The following is a 13,002-nucleotide window of genomic DNA, read 5'->3' as shown; positions in this document are numbered from 1 at the left end:
TCTCAAAAGGCTGTCTGTGGGTGGATCAAAGGTTCTTTCATGAATCCAAAGGTATGACAGACCAAACCAAACATCCGTGCTACAAGGTGTTTGCAATGCAAATGTTTGATGTCACAGACGAGCCGAATGACATTTCCCACATCCATCTTCGACCAAGTGGATCATATTTTTGAAATAAACACATGCAAACAGAAATAACATACCTGACAGGAGAGTAATCCTGCACAGAATCATGGTCTTGTTGAAGAGAGTGGAAACCTTGGACTTCCAAAAGATGAACCACTGTCTCCCCAAACACCTGACAAAGACACAACATTAAAACCATTTCCTGTTGACTGCACGTGATAAGTGTGATTATGTGATTAGTCGGAGCCAAAGCTTTGTCGATAGCATCACTATGTTTAGCTGTAACTACAAACGTGTGCCTTACATGTTTGTTTACTCCACAGCCATCCAGGGGCACAATGTAGATGTCAGGGTCAGAGGTCAGTCTCTGCAGAGTGCAGGACACATTGCTGTTCTCCGAGGAATGAGCAGAAGAGGCCACAGTGGGCTCCACCACTGAGTCAGGCACAGCAAAGACAAAATGCTGCCCCATTGTACAGTCTGTTGGTGCACACACACAGTACAGTGTTTAAAAATCCATCTGTCTGAATACATTCACAAGAATCATCACATTGTGTGAGTTTCTTTATTGTGCATTAATTCTCAGTCAGACATGTCTTGACAAGGTTTGTGTTTTGGAGACTAACCCGTCACGGGGTATGAACAGCAGTCATCCGATACAGGGCCAAGGCCACAGGGTGAGGCAGAGGGTGTGTGTGTGTTTGCCCCGAGGTGATCTGTGTGCATAGCATAAACAAAGAAAAGCAGAACTAGTTACAATATATCTAGTCAACGGCAAAGAAATTACAGGTGTATTAACGGATGAGTCACACAAACGTGCTTTACACATGTTAGAGAGAGCCAGAGCCAGACTTTCAGACTGTCAGGACTGATCCACCGTCTGCCCCCTTGTGGTGGTGTGAGGTCAAGACAACAACTACTCAAATGTCTGTTACACACATGACATATTAAAGGGACAGTATGGGACTTTATTGGCTTTTTATTGACAAAAATCAAATATCGCTTTCATAAATACGTATTTCACTGAAGTGGAATCGCGCCCGCATACAAACGAGCGCTTTCTCGTACCTTAGAATGAGATGTTACAAGTCGTTACAAACATACAGGGGGGGGTTCACCGAACCTTCTCTGCCATGTTGAATCGCCATGTTTTACGTTCAGTGTCACCGTGGCTGTAAGTAACCTCAAACTCGGGCCGCCGGAGCTTCTCGGCTCGGGGAGAAAGTTTTCCAGACAGCGCCTGTTAAAACTGTCACCACCGTGTAGCTAGTGTGAGGAAGGACGGAGGCACTGGTGTTGCCTTCAGGTGCAGTCAGACACCTGAATGACGCCGTGAGTGACGCCGTCGGCAAACCAACTGGATGTCATTTTACTCGACGAGAGAAAGCCGGTAAAACGTGGGTCAGGTAAACAATACGACATCACCATGACAACATATTGTCACGCCTGTATTGTTTTGCCTCGTGCTGGCGGACCGTTTGTTTACATAGAGGCTTGTTTATCCTGATACATGCAGCGTGTGTTGTTTTTCTGACTTCTGCCCGAGTTTACGTAAACGCAACAGCAAGAATACGTGCCGACATGCAACCGCACCGCTAGATGGGGGTAAATCTCACATACTGTCCCTTTAACACTGATGAACAAAAGACTTTACCTCTCATTTCATTCTGTTCAGCGTCTTCTTCACCAGGATGCCCAAAATGATCATATGGATGATGTTGAGACATATAATGGGAATACAAGCTGTGCATCCAAGGGATGCTGGGATCTCCCACTTCAGGAGTATGAACCAGTAAATCCATCGAGCTGTGGTCAGAGTCAGAGGGAGGATTAGGTTGTGATTTTGGGGATGCTTTTTCAGAGTCCATGCTGCCTGCAGGATGTGGCTCCTGTCGGTCTTTAGACACTTCTGGCTGGTAGAGAAGGTGGTAATAGTAGTGGTAGTAAGGATGTAGGTGGCCATTTTGAATATCATACATCATTTCAGTTGGTGAACTAGTTGCTTGATGTTTGTGGTAGGATTGTTGCTCCAGTACAAACGAAGATGATTGAAGCAGAGGGTCTGAAGATTCTTTGGATGAAGGGTGAGCTGCATGGTCATCAGCGCTGTCTGAACTCTCAGGGGCATAATACATCTGATAGTAGTCGTAGTAAGATTGGTAGTTGTATGGGTAAGGAGGGGGATTCTGGTTAGATGGTGAGGGTAGAGACGGTTGTTCAAGAGTAGGCACTGCAACAGGATGTGGGTTATGAGAGTAATGATGTGCGAGGTGAGGTGGGACTGCAAGAGACACGGGCGTAGAGAGTTTGGTTTTGTCACCCAGCTCTGACTTTACATCATCATCAGCTTGAGAGAAAAGTGGGTTTTTGATCTGTTGCACTTTGATTATCATTCCATCAGTGTTTGGCTGATCTGTGTGGGGATTCATATTGTATTTGTCCTGACCTGGAAGCTCTGCAGAGCCAGAAAGTGGCTGGACATGAGACAAATTAGTGTTTGCAGCCATGCTGTTATGTAGAGAAGACAAACGTTTAGCTTCAGCTCTATCAATATGAGGAAAGTTGTAGTAGTGGTGGTAGTATGGATACGGCTGTGGATAAGGTATGTGAGGTGCAGGAGCTTGGTGAACCGATTTAGGACTTGATGGATGAGAGGCAGCGTCGGGTACAGGGTCAAGGTCACCGTTTGAGTTTGGGTTAGACTGCTGGACATGGGGGGGCAACAAAGGGAATTCATGCGGGTAATAATAAGTGGGAGACGGTTGTTCGGGGACATCAGGACCTGGATCAGGATCTCGAGGTGGACCAGGAAGAGGGATTTTGGGGTGATGGTAGTAGTGGTAGTATGGGTTGAAGGCATGGCTGGGAGGCTGGAGAGAAGGTGCTTCAGCTTGAACTGGAGAGTCTGTAGCTGAGCAGGGTGCATGTGCAGCATCAGAAACACCTAACATAGGAGCTCCGTGGTTTTGTCGTGGATCTGGATACTCCTCCTGTGTTGAATCATCCATTGTATCTGTAGATGGTAGAGAACTGTGAGCACTGAACTGTTTGTAGAACTCCCTAACAGGAATTTGCTGGGAGTAATAATCCAGGTAGCCCGGTTGGGAATCAACAGGGGGGAGAGTCTGTGGGCTAAATGAAGGGTCAGGAGTTGGAGATGGAGTAGAAGGGTTTTGCACGTTGTGAACATCAGGTCTAGGATACATATGAGGATATGTAGGGTGAGGATAGTAGAGTGGAGCCAGGTAGAAAGGCGGGGCCCACGGAGAGGGCTCCAGGATTTCTGGTTTTGGTTTTGTTGGCCCTCCGCTTAGATGATGAGGGTCGTTGACAAGAGGCTGATGAGTTAGGAGTTCTTCAGGAGGAGAGACAGGACAGGACAGTGTGAATGTTTTGTCTTGTATCTGAAGAGGCAGTGTGTATTTTCCATCCTGAAAAAAGAAGACCAGAGAGACCAGTGTTAACTGTTTAAAATGAACCCTGTGCAAACTGGATATATAGAAAGTTTGTACACATTCAAGAATTTAGTCAATAAGAATACTGAATACTACTTCTAGATTTTGCAGCTGAGGTGAGGTTACTTAATATCTTTAAAACTGCATTATGTTGAAAAGAACATAGGTGGTTTTGATCTTGTTTCTTTACTTAATATTACTAAGTTATATTCAGGTCATTTTGGTGATGAATGGTGACTTTTTTTGTCTTTAGAACCTTTCATACATAAGGCATGTTTCCACTGCAGGAACTTCGAGGTAATCTGTTCACGTATAAAGAACTCCATCATGACAAAAGAAACAGTTCACAGCAACAGTTTTAATAAACAGTGCTGCTGGATCACAGTCTCGTCTACTCCAAAAGTGTCTCTATGCACAAGATTCAAATTATAAATGTGTAAGCCCAACTCTAAGTAATAAAAAATAAAAATATTCACCTAATTTAATCAATAGAGAAAATTCATAATTATGTGCAGGTAACAAAACTGAAATTGAAAAATATGAGATGAAAGAATATTAAATAAGAGATAAAAAAAAAAAAGTCATAATAGATAGAAAGTCAAATTCATTTTAATTAAATTTATTCAGTGGCATTTTCCAAACGTGGAGAAACCGGAAGTATATCTATATATAAAAAAAAAAACACTGCACAATGATTGCGAAATGATCGAAACTATTGAACATCATGGCAAGAGCCCAGCAGGTCCTGGGGCCTCATGTATCAAGACTTGCGTGGATTTCATACTGAAACATGGCGTACGCCAAAATCCAGAAACTGTCGTATGCACAAAAAAAATATCAAAGTGTGCGTACGCATGGATCCAAGCACTTTTCCTTTGTACATCCCAATCAACTTGGAATTGAGCGCACATGTAGAAGTGCCGAACTCCTCCCTGTCCACGCCTCCATTTAAATATGCAAATAAATGTAAAAAAGGCCTGCACCAAAGATTCTCTTCTCTTCACGGTCAGATAACACCATGAAAAACTGTGAGGAAGAGCAATTTAACAAAATTTGAGTTGAAGGTGCTCCTCGATAAAGTTGAGCGGCGTAAACATTTTTTTTTTTTTGCTGTCCTCCGGCACCATTACAAAGGGGAGTGGGAGAGTGTGTGTGTGTGATATAAAGGTGAATGTAACGCGGACGACCGCTGTCATCAAATGAAAGCAGACAATGTACTCGATAATTAAATTATGTGAAATGGATTTACGATTTTCATTTGCTTTTTTTTTTATACACAGATCGCGTAGTAAATAAATGCAGAAGTGCGCCAGGGAGGCTGATAAAGACACATGTCCAACTTTACGCATGTGTTTGTTGACATTAAGTACTTTAGTGTGTGTAGTTTAACCAGCAAAAAAAGAAAGTCACTGACAGTGTGATATCTGGGCGGACATGCTCAATGTGCATTGGGGGTTATAGGACAATTAAACAAATACAATTACTTTGCAGTGCCAGTCTGTAATCTGTTCCCAACTATGCTGAATGAATGAATCGTGCGCTGAACCAACCATCTCGCCTCAATGTTTGTTAATATGTGATGCATCTGTACATTCACTTCGCACTGTAGCATCGGCAATATTTTAAAACTAAAGCTGACGGTACCACTTTGTGCATGCTTTTATATCCACCTATCTAATTGCAACACGTGGATGGGTTGTTCATAAATGTGTCTCTGATGTGCACATTACTCTGAAGACTAATTGTTTTCACATTATTAACAGTTTCCCAGCATCACCTCTAAGTGTCGCCAAAGGAACAATAGCTGTGGAAACGTGCGTACGCCAGCTATGGAGTTGGCGTGGGCCACCGCACTTTTCCACGGTCATTTCACTTTTGATACATCTGAACGTTGGCGTGGAAAATGACGTACGCCACTTTTTGTGCGTACGCAACATTGATACATGAGGCCCCTGGTCTGCAGTGGAGACACAGCCACTAAGAGTGAGAGGACGGTTCCTGTAAAAGTTCCTACCCCCTCCCTTTACCAGGAACTCCTGCAGTGGAAACGTGCCTATCTGTCAGTTTTGATTCTTCTGGTGCTGTTTTCTAGTGGAAACGTATTGACTAGTAGCTAGCAATCCATCAGTACACTAAATCAAATTGAAATTCCCTCATTTGTTTCCATTAAAAAATTTCTTTCTGGAAATGCACTTTTACAGCAGCACAATATGTAATCTGTATCCTTCTCACCTTTACTGTGATGCCACACGTAAGGTATGGAGCAGTGATTACAATCTCTGCACCTTGTGTGTCCAGGATGTAGCCACACTGCTCAGCTAACCCCACCAGAGGAGTCCACTCTCCTCTCACTGTGGTGAAAAGGGAAAAACTACCATCATGTTTATTTAAAGTCAGGAGAGAAATATTCCAAAGTCATTATCACTAAAAGGATAAAATGTTTGGTGTTTACCATTTATCCTCAGTTCCCCTATAGTCGCCTCTCCCTGCACTGTAAAGGTCATACCGTACAGGGAGCAGCACACAGAGGGCAGGTCTGTGACGAGAGGCTGTGTCTGAGAGACTGGACAGGACATCTTGACTGGGGTCCCCCTCCACAGCAGAGGCAACACATAACTGTCACCCTGCACAAAGACATTTTAAAGACTGACCTCTGCTTAAAAAACATTTAATAAAAAACACATATCTAAGGAACAAGGTTTTCTAATGAAATTACCTAAAAAGCCCTTTACCATCTCGATGCCATAAGAGTGTACCAGGTTATTCCAGGTAAACTGCATGATTCATTGTAACTCCCTTACAAAAAAAGATTGTGTGTGTGGTGCTAGATAACTATGGTCATCACTGATAAAAAAGGATGAAACGTAAAGTAAACAATTTCTCTTTCCGAGATCAGGGCAAAATTAAAATTCTGGGCAAGATTGATTTTCGGTTGTAAGGAGACGTGACACAGCTAAGGGCACTTGACTCTACAACTGGGGCGCCAGGACTGCTCTGGACAACCTGTGTGGTAAAAGTCGGCTGTGATAAACTAATGTGTGTAATGGAGTCTGACTGGTTTTTAAATTGGTTTGGATCCCGTACCTCCTGTGTGACATGGCAGGCATCATAGTGAGCCATCAGACTGAGGTCTCTCCATGTGGTCTGGACAGAGTAACCACACTGAGGTGGCAGCCGAGTCAGGGCCAGAGATGACTCATTCTCTGAGACACAAATAGACACAGAAACAAACCTTCATTTCCCTCTTTCTCCCATTGAAGCTATGAATACCAATATCACCATCTTAAACATAAAGGTGGAGCGTTTATAAATAGAAAGCTGTAGCTTCACCTTGAGCCAGCAGCAGTTGTACAGCTCGTCTCCTCCTGACAACGAGGGTCATGGCATCGTCTCCACACTCCACCACAGGCTGGAGCCTCTGCCAGCTCTCCTCTGAGCCTCTGACCTGCTGACCTCTGATCCTCCCCTGGCCTCTCCCAGCCTGGACTGCTTAACAAAAACAACCATAAATTCAGTGTCGACTATAAATGCAATAGTTGCATGCATACATACAACATTGGTCAAAGTCTCTTTATGATAATATTTATCCAAACAGGATTTATCAGATCAAAACTTTGTATTTCTACCCATTCAGGGGATTTGATATTAAAAAAATGTGACTTTCAGTAAGTGACCACGTGTAGAGACATTCTTAATTAAAAGTATTCACACCAAAATATCGCAACTCTGTCTAAAAACCACCCAAATAACAAGGCTTTGGAATCTGTCAGTTGTGATATCTGTAATAGGTTTAATTAAGTGTCACTGAAAAATGCTATGTGCAGAATGATACCTGTGGGAAGTTTGGCACAGCTTCCCTGTTATTATTTATCTGCTAATGGCTATGAACACAACTTCTTTAAAACAGTCATAGGATTTGATTGGCAGCATTTAGGATGTCATGAAAACTTAAACCCTCCACAATTAAGGGAAGAAGATGACATGCATTGACAAGTTGAACTTAATAGTACACATAGCTGCAGGGTTTTTCTATAGAGGGAGTAGTAATTGTAAAGGTTGTTAAATATTTAAGTGAACTTTTGTGTTTTTAAGTCCTACTAATTGTTAAGTCTGAACCCATCTGGATTGAAACTTTAATGTTTCTTCCTCCCAAATATCTTCATTATCAGTCCACAATTATAGCCCAGATTAGAACAAATTACATGGCACCAATTTACACTAAAGCAGCACCATATCTCCAGTAGCAAGCTCTGATGCTAAATGAATATTCTTTCGTTAATTTACAATTAAATATGCAGATAAACACAAGCAAACGTGAGTTCGGTCATACACAGGAGCCCACACAAGACCCCAGGGAGCTCACCTGACACAGCAGCGTCTGACTGGTAGCCCATGCTGGGGATGTCTGCTTCAAGTTGACCAATGATGTAAAATGTTCCTTTAATTACATGCCTCACTTTTCCTTCGCTACAGTCCTCATTTGATGGAAGAGCTGACGAGTACATCTCCTCTTCCCTTTGCATTAGTCTGTGGGGGTTTGTGTCACTTGAAAAAGGCGCCATTGTGCCTCTCGGACTGTGTCCAGACTTCCCTCCAGAGCCTCCGGTCTGTGACCTGTCCGTGTTTTCCCGGTGCTCAAACGCTGCTTCTTGTTGTCGCTCTCTGTTCGGCCTTTTTGTCCTCAAACCGCTGTTCCTGACATTGTGAAGAGCCACAGGAGAATATGGTTGGGGGGAGTGAGTGGGCTCACACCGGCCCACTGCTGGTAAACTTATTGTTGTGATGGTGTAAATGAGAAGGACACCGACGCAGTATCCTTTCAGTCTTAAACGCATTTCCAAAACGAGTTTGTGTCTATGCACCAACTCACCGGGGCTGAGTGAAGGGCAACAGTGTTTTAGTAGACTTCCTAATAACACACCTGCTCGTAATTGCGCATGGCGCGTGCTCACTGCTCTGCAGGCACGTGCTCTGTAGGTGGCGCAGTTAGATTTCCCAACATGTTTTCATTTACTAATTGTTCGAGGGTGTTGTTAAAACTCTTGTGTTCTGTTGACATTGGTTTTGCTTCCTCATTGTTGGTGGTGCCATTAAGAAAAAGTAAGTATTTCATCTATTACTAATACAGCCTACTACTAATACACTTTTTTTTTATTTGCCCGCTTTTCTGATCATGTTACGTTCTGAAATAGCTCACTCAATAAGCATGACCATACATGTATTTACATATATTTATTTATATAAAATGGGGAAAGTGAAATATCAAGGTAATAGCAGTCAAGCAAATCGATCATTAGGTTTAAGTTTAAGATATATATTATGCAAAAGCCCATTGTTTTTTTTTATTGTTGAGTTTTATTTCTTACTGTAATTATTTTTGCTCAGCAAACAATAAAAAACCTACACTAGATCAATTGTTAATAATTTATATCAGTACTCTTCTAGCCAGTAGAGGGCAGCACTGGATTGCACTAAATCAGCTTTGTACAGAATTGTTTTCATTAACACTGATGCATTAATAAAGTTAGCAGTTACTTCTCGCCAAACTTAAGGGGTGAATTTTTCAGTATACAGTACTTTCTTTATTTTCATGAAAATAGCTTGTTTTCCATCTGTTTTATAATATTGAGTAGGTGGATTAATATCACAAAAAAGACTCTTATGTGTTTCAAATGCATTTTGTGTAACGAATTTCATGACATTTGACCTATCTAGTTTAGAAAAAGGGCAAAAAAAAACATTCTCTCTGTATTGTCAAACTGAACATACTGTGTCATCTAATGAATAGAGATAAATCATAAAGTCCTATAGGAAGTTAATTTACCACATAGCTCCTGTATATCATTTACATTTCATTTGCATGTCATTATTTGTTTTTTTTTTGTTTTTTTCATACTTTACAGAAATGAAATCTGTATATCCATTATTCTCCTCAACGGACTGTCATCTGGCCTAGTCATACAGTAAAATATTAATGTATCAGGTATGGGATTATCAAATTGTAGGTGCTCCATCTTTGAATGAAAAAAGACGTTAGAGTGTCAGCGATGTTATCTGCAAACTATTGTGCAATCACACGAAGATCACAGTTAGTGTGCTGCCAAGTCCACCATCTGACAATAAGTGACTCTGCCAAGCAGTGATCATCAGTCATCACATTGTGGTCGTAATGCTATCAACTGAGGTAATTTTCTCTCAGTGGATGACTTATGAGGAATGTTCTGCTTGTAGGTTAGAGGAGGGCAAAATTCAGATTCAGATGAACCACACACCCATTCATCCACAACAGACTGAATGGTTCATAAAGAGGATCTCAAACTGTGTGTGCACGTGCGTGTGCATGGAGGAGCAGGGTGGTTGATCAGTTGATGATGGGCGCGGCAGTTGGATGACTCATTTTAGAGTTGCCTAGCTACAGCCAGGAGTTGTTTTCTTTAGACTCGGAGCGTGAGTAGCTACAGTGTGTATGTCTGGATTTCATTGAGAGAGCAAGGCCTTGTGGGGGCGGCATAAATGCCCTGCTCCCAGCTTCCTGCTGAGGAGGAGCAGAAATGTTCCCAAAGAAGAAAAGAAATCACGTGAAGAAAAACTGGAGTTAAATGTAGTAATGTCAGCAAGGGAGGGAAAAACAGTGAAGTCTACGAGCGCTCGGGGTGAGGAAGTGAATCAAGAATGAAATCCCCTGGCCTGTAACCATGGAAACAGGTCTGCACAGCTAAATATGAGGAATTCTTTTTTTATTGAATGTAAACGGTGGCCGGGGCACCACAACTGACACACACGGCATTCGCCCTACTGGAAGCTGTGGGGCTCATAACATACTCCTGAAATTGCCTCTGTCTGATTTCTCCTGAAGCTCAGGCAGGCAGTCCACAGGGCACATGAAGAGTTTATGTCTGTCTGCCCGTCTCCCACATGTTTGGCTTTCCCTCTACCGTATGATTTCTCTCCCCCTCACTTTGCATCTAATTTCAGGTTTCATCAACACTTCTGTGTACATTTTATCCAAATATGGTAGGCCTACGTGTAAACAGCATCAAAAAAACACATTTATTCGTCGTAAAACAGGTCCAAGGAACAGAAAATTGTTCATCATTATTATTGAGAGCAGCAGTCTAATAATAGATTTAAAAAATAAAATAATAATGCATGCAAAATTCAAGTCAAGGAAACATTTAAACAACTAAATTGTGGTAGAATAGTGAGAATACAATTTAAACTTGGATTAAATGAAATCAAATGCAGAAATTCTGAATTAATTTAACATGAAGTAGGAACTACCGTAGATTATATAGGACCATAGAGCTATGAATGCTATGCAACTTATTGGAAAATATACAGTATACTATGGAACACCATTCTGAATGTGATTATCCTTATCAATACTTGCTAGAAGGAAACAATCTCATCTATTCTTCTATTATCTATCATTTGTGATTTTAGGCAGCATGGTTAAATCCATGTTGCCAAGCTGCTCTGACATCTTGAATATGCATGCCAGAGAAGAGACGCCCTTCAGTTCCTAACTGATAAAATGAGACTGAGGTTTCCTTCAATTAACAAGTTACTGTGGAGCAGCAGAGAACAACGTGGACATACAGTGGGGAGGTGACCATTCCTGGAAAATGAAAGTGATGATCATGAGAGTGGGAAGGCTTCAGGTCTGTGAGAGTGTTTCTCTAGCATGTCGCTCCCTTAGAGGTTGATCAATATGCAGAGTGTACGAACATGTGCCGTTTGTTTGTCTCGATGTGTACGGTACCTATAGGCTACATGTGAGTCTGAGCTCATGTGTGCAATTGTGTGTGCGGTAGCTTATTATCAAAACCACCCTGGTGACATGGGGAGCATGGAGGGAGGGGGCGGCGGTGGTGGTCAATTTTTCCAATTAGTCAACAGCCTGCGGTCAGATGAGAGTTTCAACACAAAAGCACTGACATCAGACCCTTTTGTTTGCTCTGCCTCATTCAAAGTCTTTGACATTACCCCTGAAAATCCAGTGCTGTATACGCTTGGGCTGGCTTTGTTATAGAGAGTTTAGAAATCTCAGGGCAGGGTGCAACATTGTGTAAGACAGAGAAAGAATGAGCAGAGTGAGACAGTCATCCACAGACAGGGAGCTTTACTATTGTGTAAAGCAGCAGTGACTTGGCTGTGGTCAGGCTCGCTCCCCTGGCATGTAGGCACTGCTGCGCTGGCTTTGTTTCACACAGTCGCGTTGAAACACTCCCACATTGAGACTCCTCACAGACACCTTAATTAAGAGATGTTGTTATTAGTCAACCCAAAAATAGTAGTCTGTCCTCCTATAGGATTTGTTATCCTGTTTACATCAGCTGCACATATAGCATCTAAGCCGCCGCCCCTTTTCGGAGCACGAGTCTGACAGATTAATGTCTGACATTGCCAACTTAACAAACAAGCAGTAATTAAGAACGCAAGACTCAGAGCCACGGCTTTAATACAGAGGATGCGACGAGTCATCTGTGTTAGAGGAGTGCCTGCTCAGGACGATGGAAAAGCGATCTCCTCTTGATCGGCCAGTTTTCTCAGTTTCCACATTGTAATGTTGAATTCTGTGTACTTCAGCAATTTTGGAGTCGCTGATTCGACTCTTTAATGATCCCACAGTGTACAGTAAAGTGCACACTGGAACTAATACAACCACCCCGAGCCAGCCAACCTTGAGAAAATATTTCAAGGAATCATCATTAATACTTGTGCACACAACACTTGGCATCTCAGACAATATCACAACTGTTTCAGTGATCCTTGAGGACTCTGGTTTTTCCAGTACCGATCAGCAATGGCAGCACGACAAAGGGCTGTTTGTCGAGCGAGCCTCCCCATTGGTCTTCCTCAGAAGCTTCACGGGCATGTGATTTGTTGACTTGTGTTTAGATCTAAAAAAATGTGTTGTGGCCAAACTCCTGCCCCGCCCCCCTGCTACATGCAGGCAGCAGTGGTCAAAGTTTTTACTCTGAAAAACGATAGCCGACTGACTAATGCATGACTCATGGTATTTCCTCTCCTGAAAATATACCCAGAGCTGAAAAAAGGTTTGATTCTTGCATAACCAATGTAGTTTTGGCTCCACAGGCATGCACGCTGGTTTCACTCAGCAACTCTCAGTGCAGTCTGCAAATTTATGCTGTCTGAAGGAGTGCCCTGTCACACTGCAGGGTACAGTGTGAACCACAGCCTACCTCACATCCAAGGTGGGGTCGACACGCCTAGAACAGAATCAGGTCCAACCACATTCTCCACTCTCCCCTCCCTCTTTTTCTCAGTCGGCCTCTCTCGTGTTTTTCGTCACTACGTTGTTGTTCGTTACTATTTTAGCTAGGTTTACCAGATGTGGTGTAGAATTGGAGGGGATTAAATAACTGTACTCCAAACTGACTTTCTTTCACATGGGGAT

The sequence above is a fragment of the Trachurus trachurus genome, assembly GCF_905171665.1.
Source record: "Trachurus trachurus genome assembly, chromosome: 8".
NCBI lineage: Eukaryota > Metazoa > Chordata > Actinopteri > Carangiformes > Carangidae > Trachurus > Trachurus trachurus.
The sequence above is the reverse complement of the archived record's forward strand: the minus strand, read 5'-3'. Positions refer to the sequence as shown.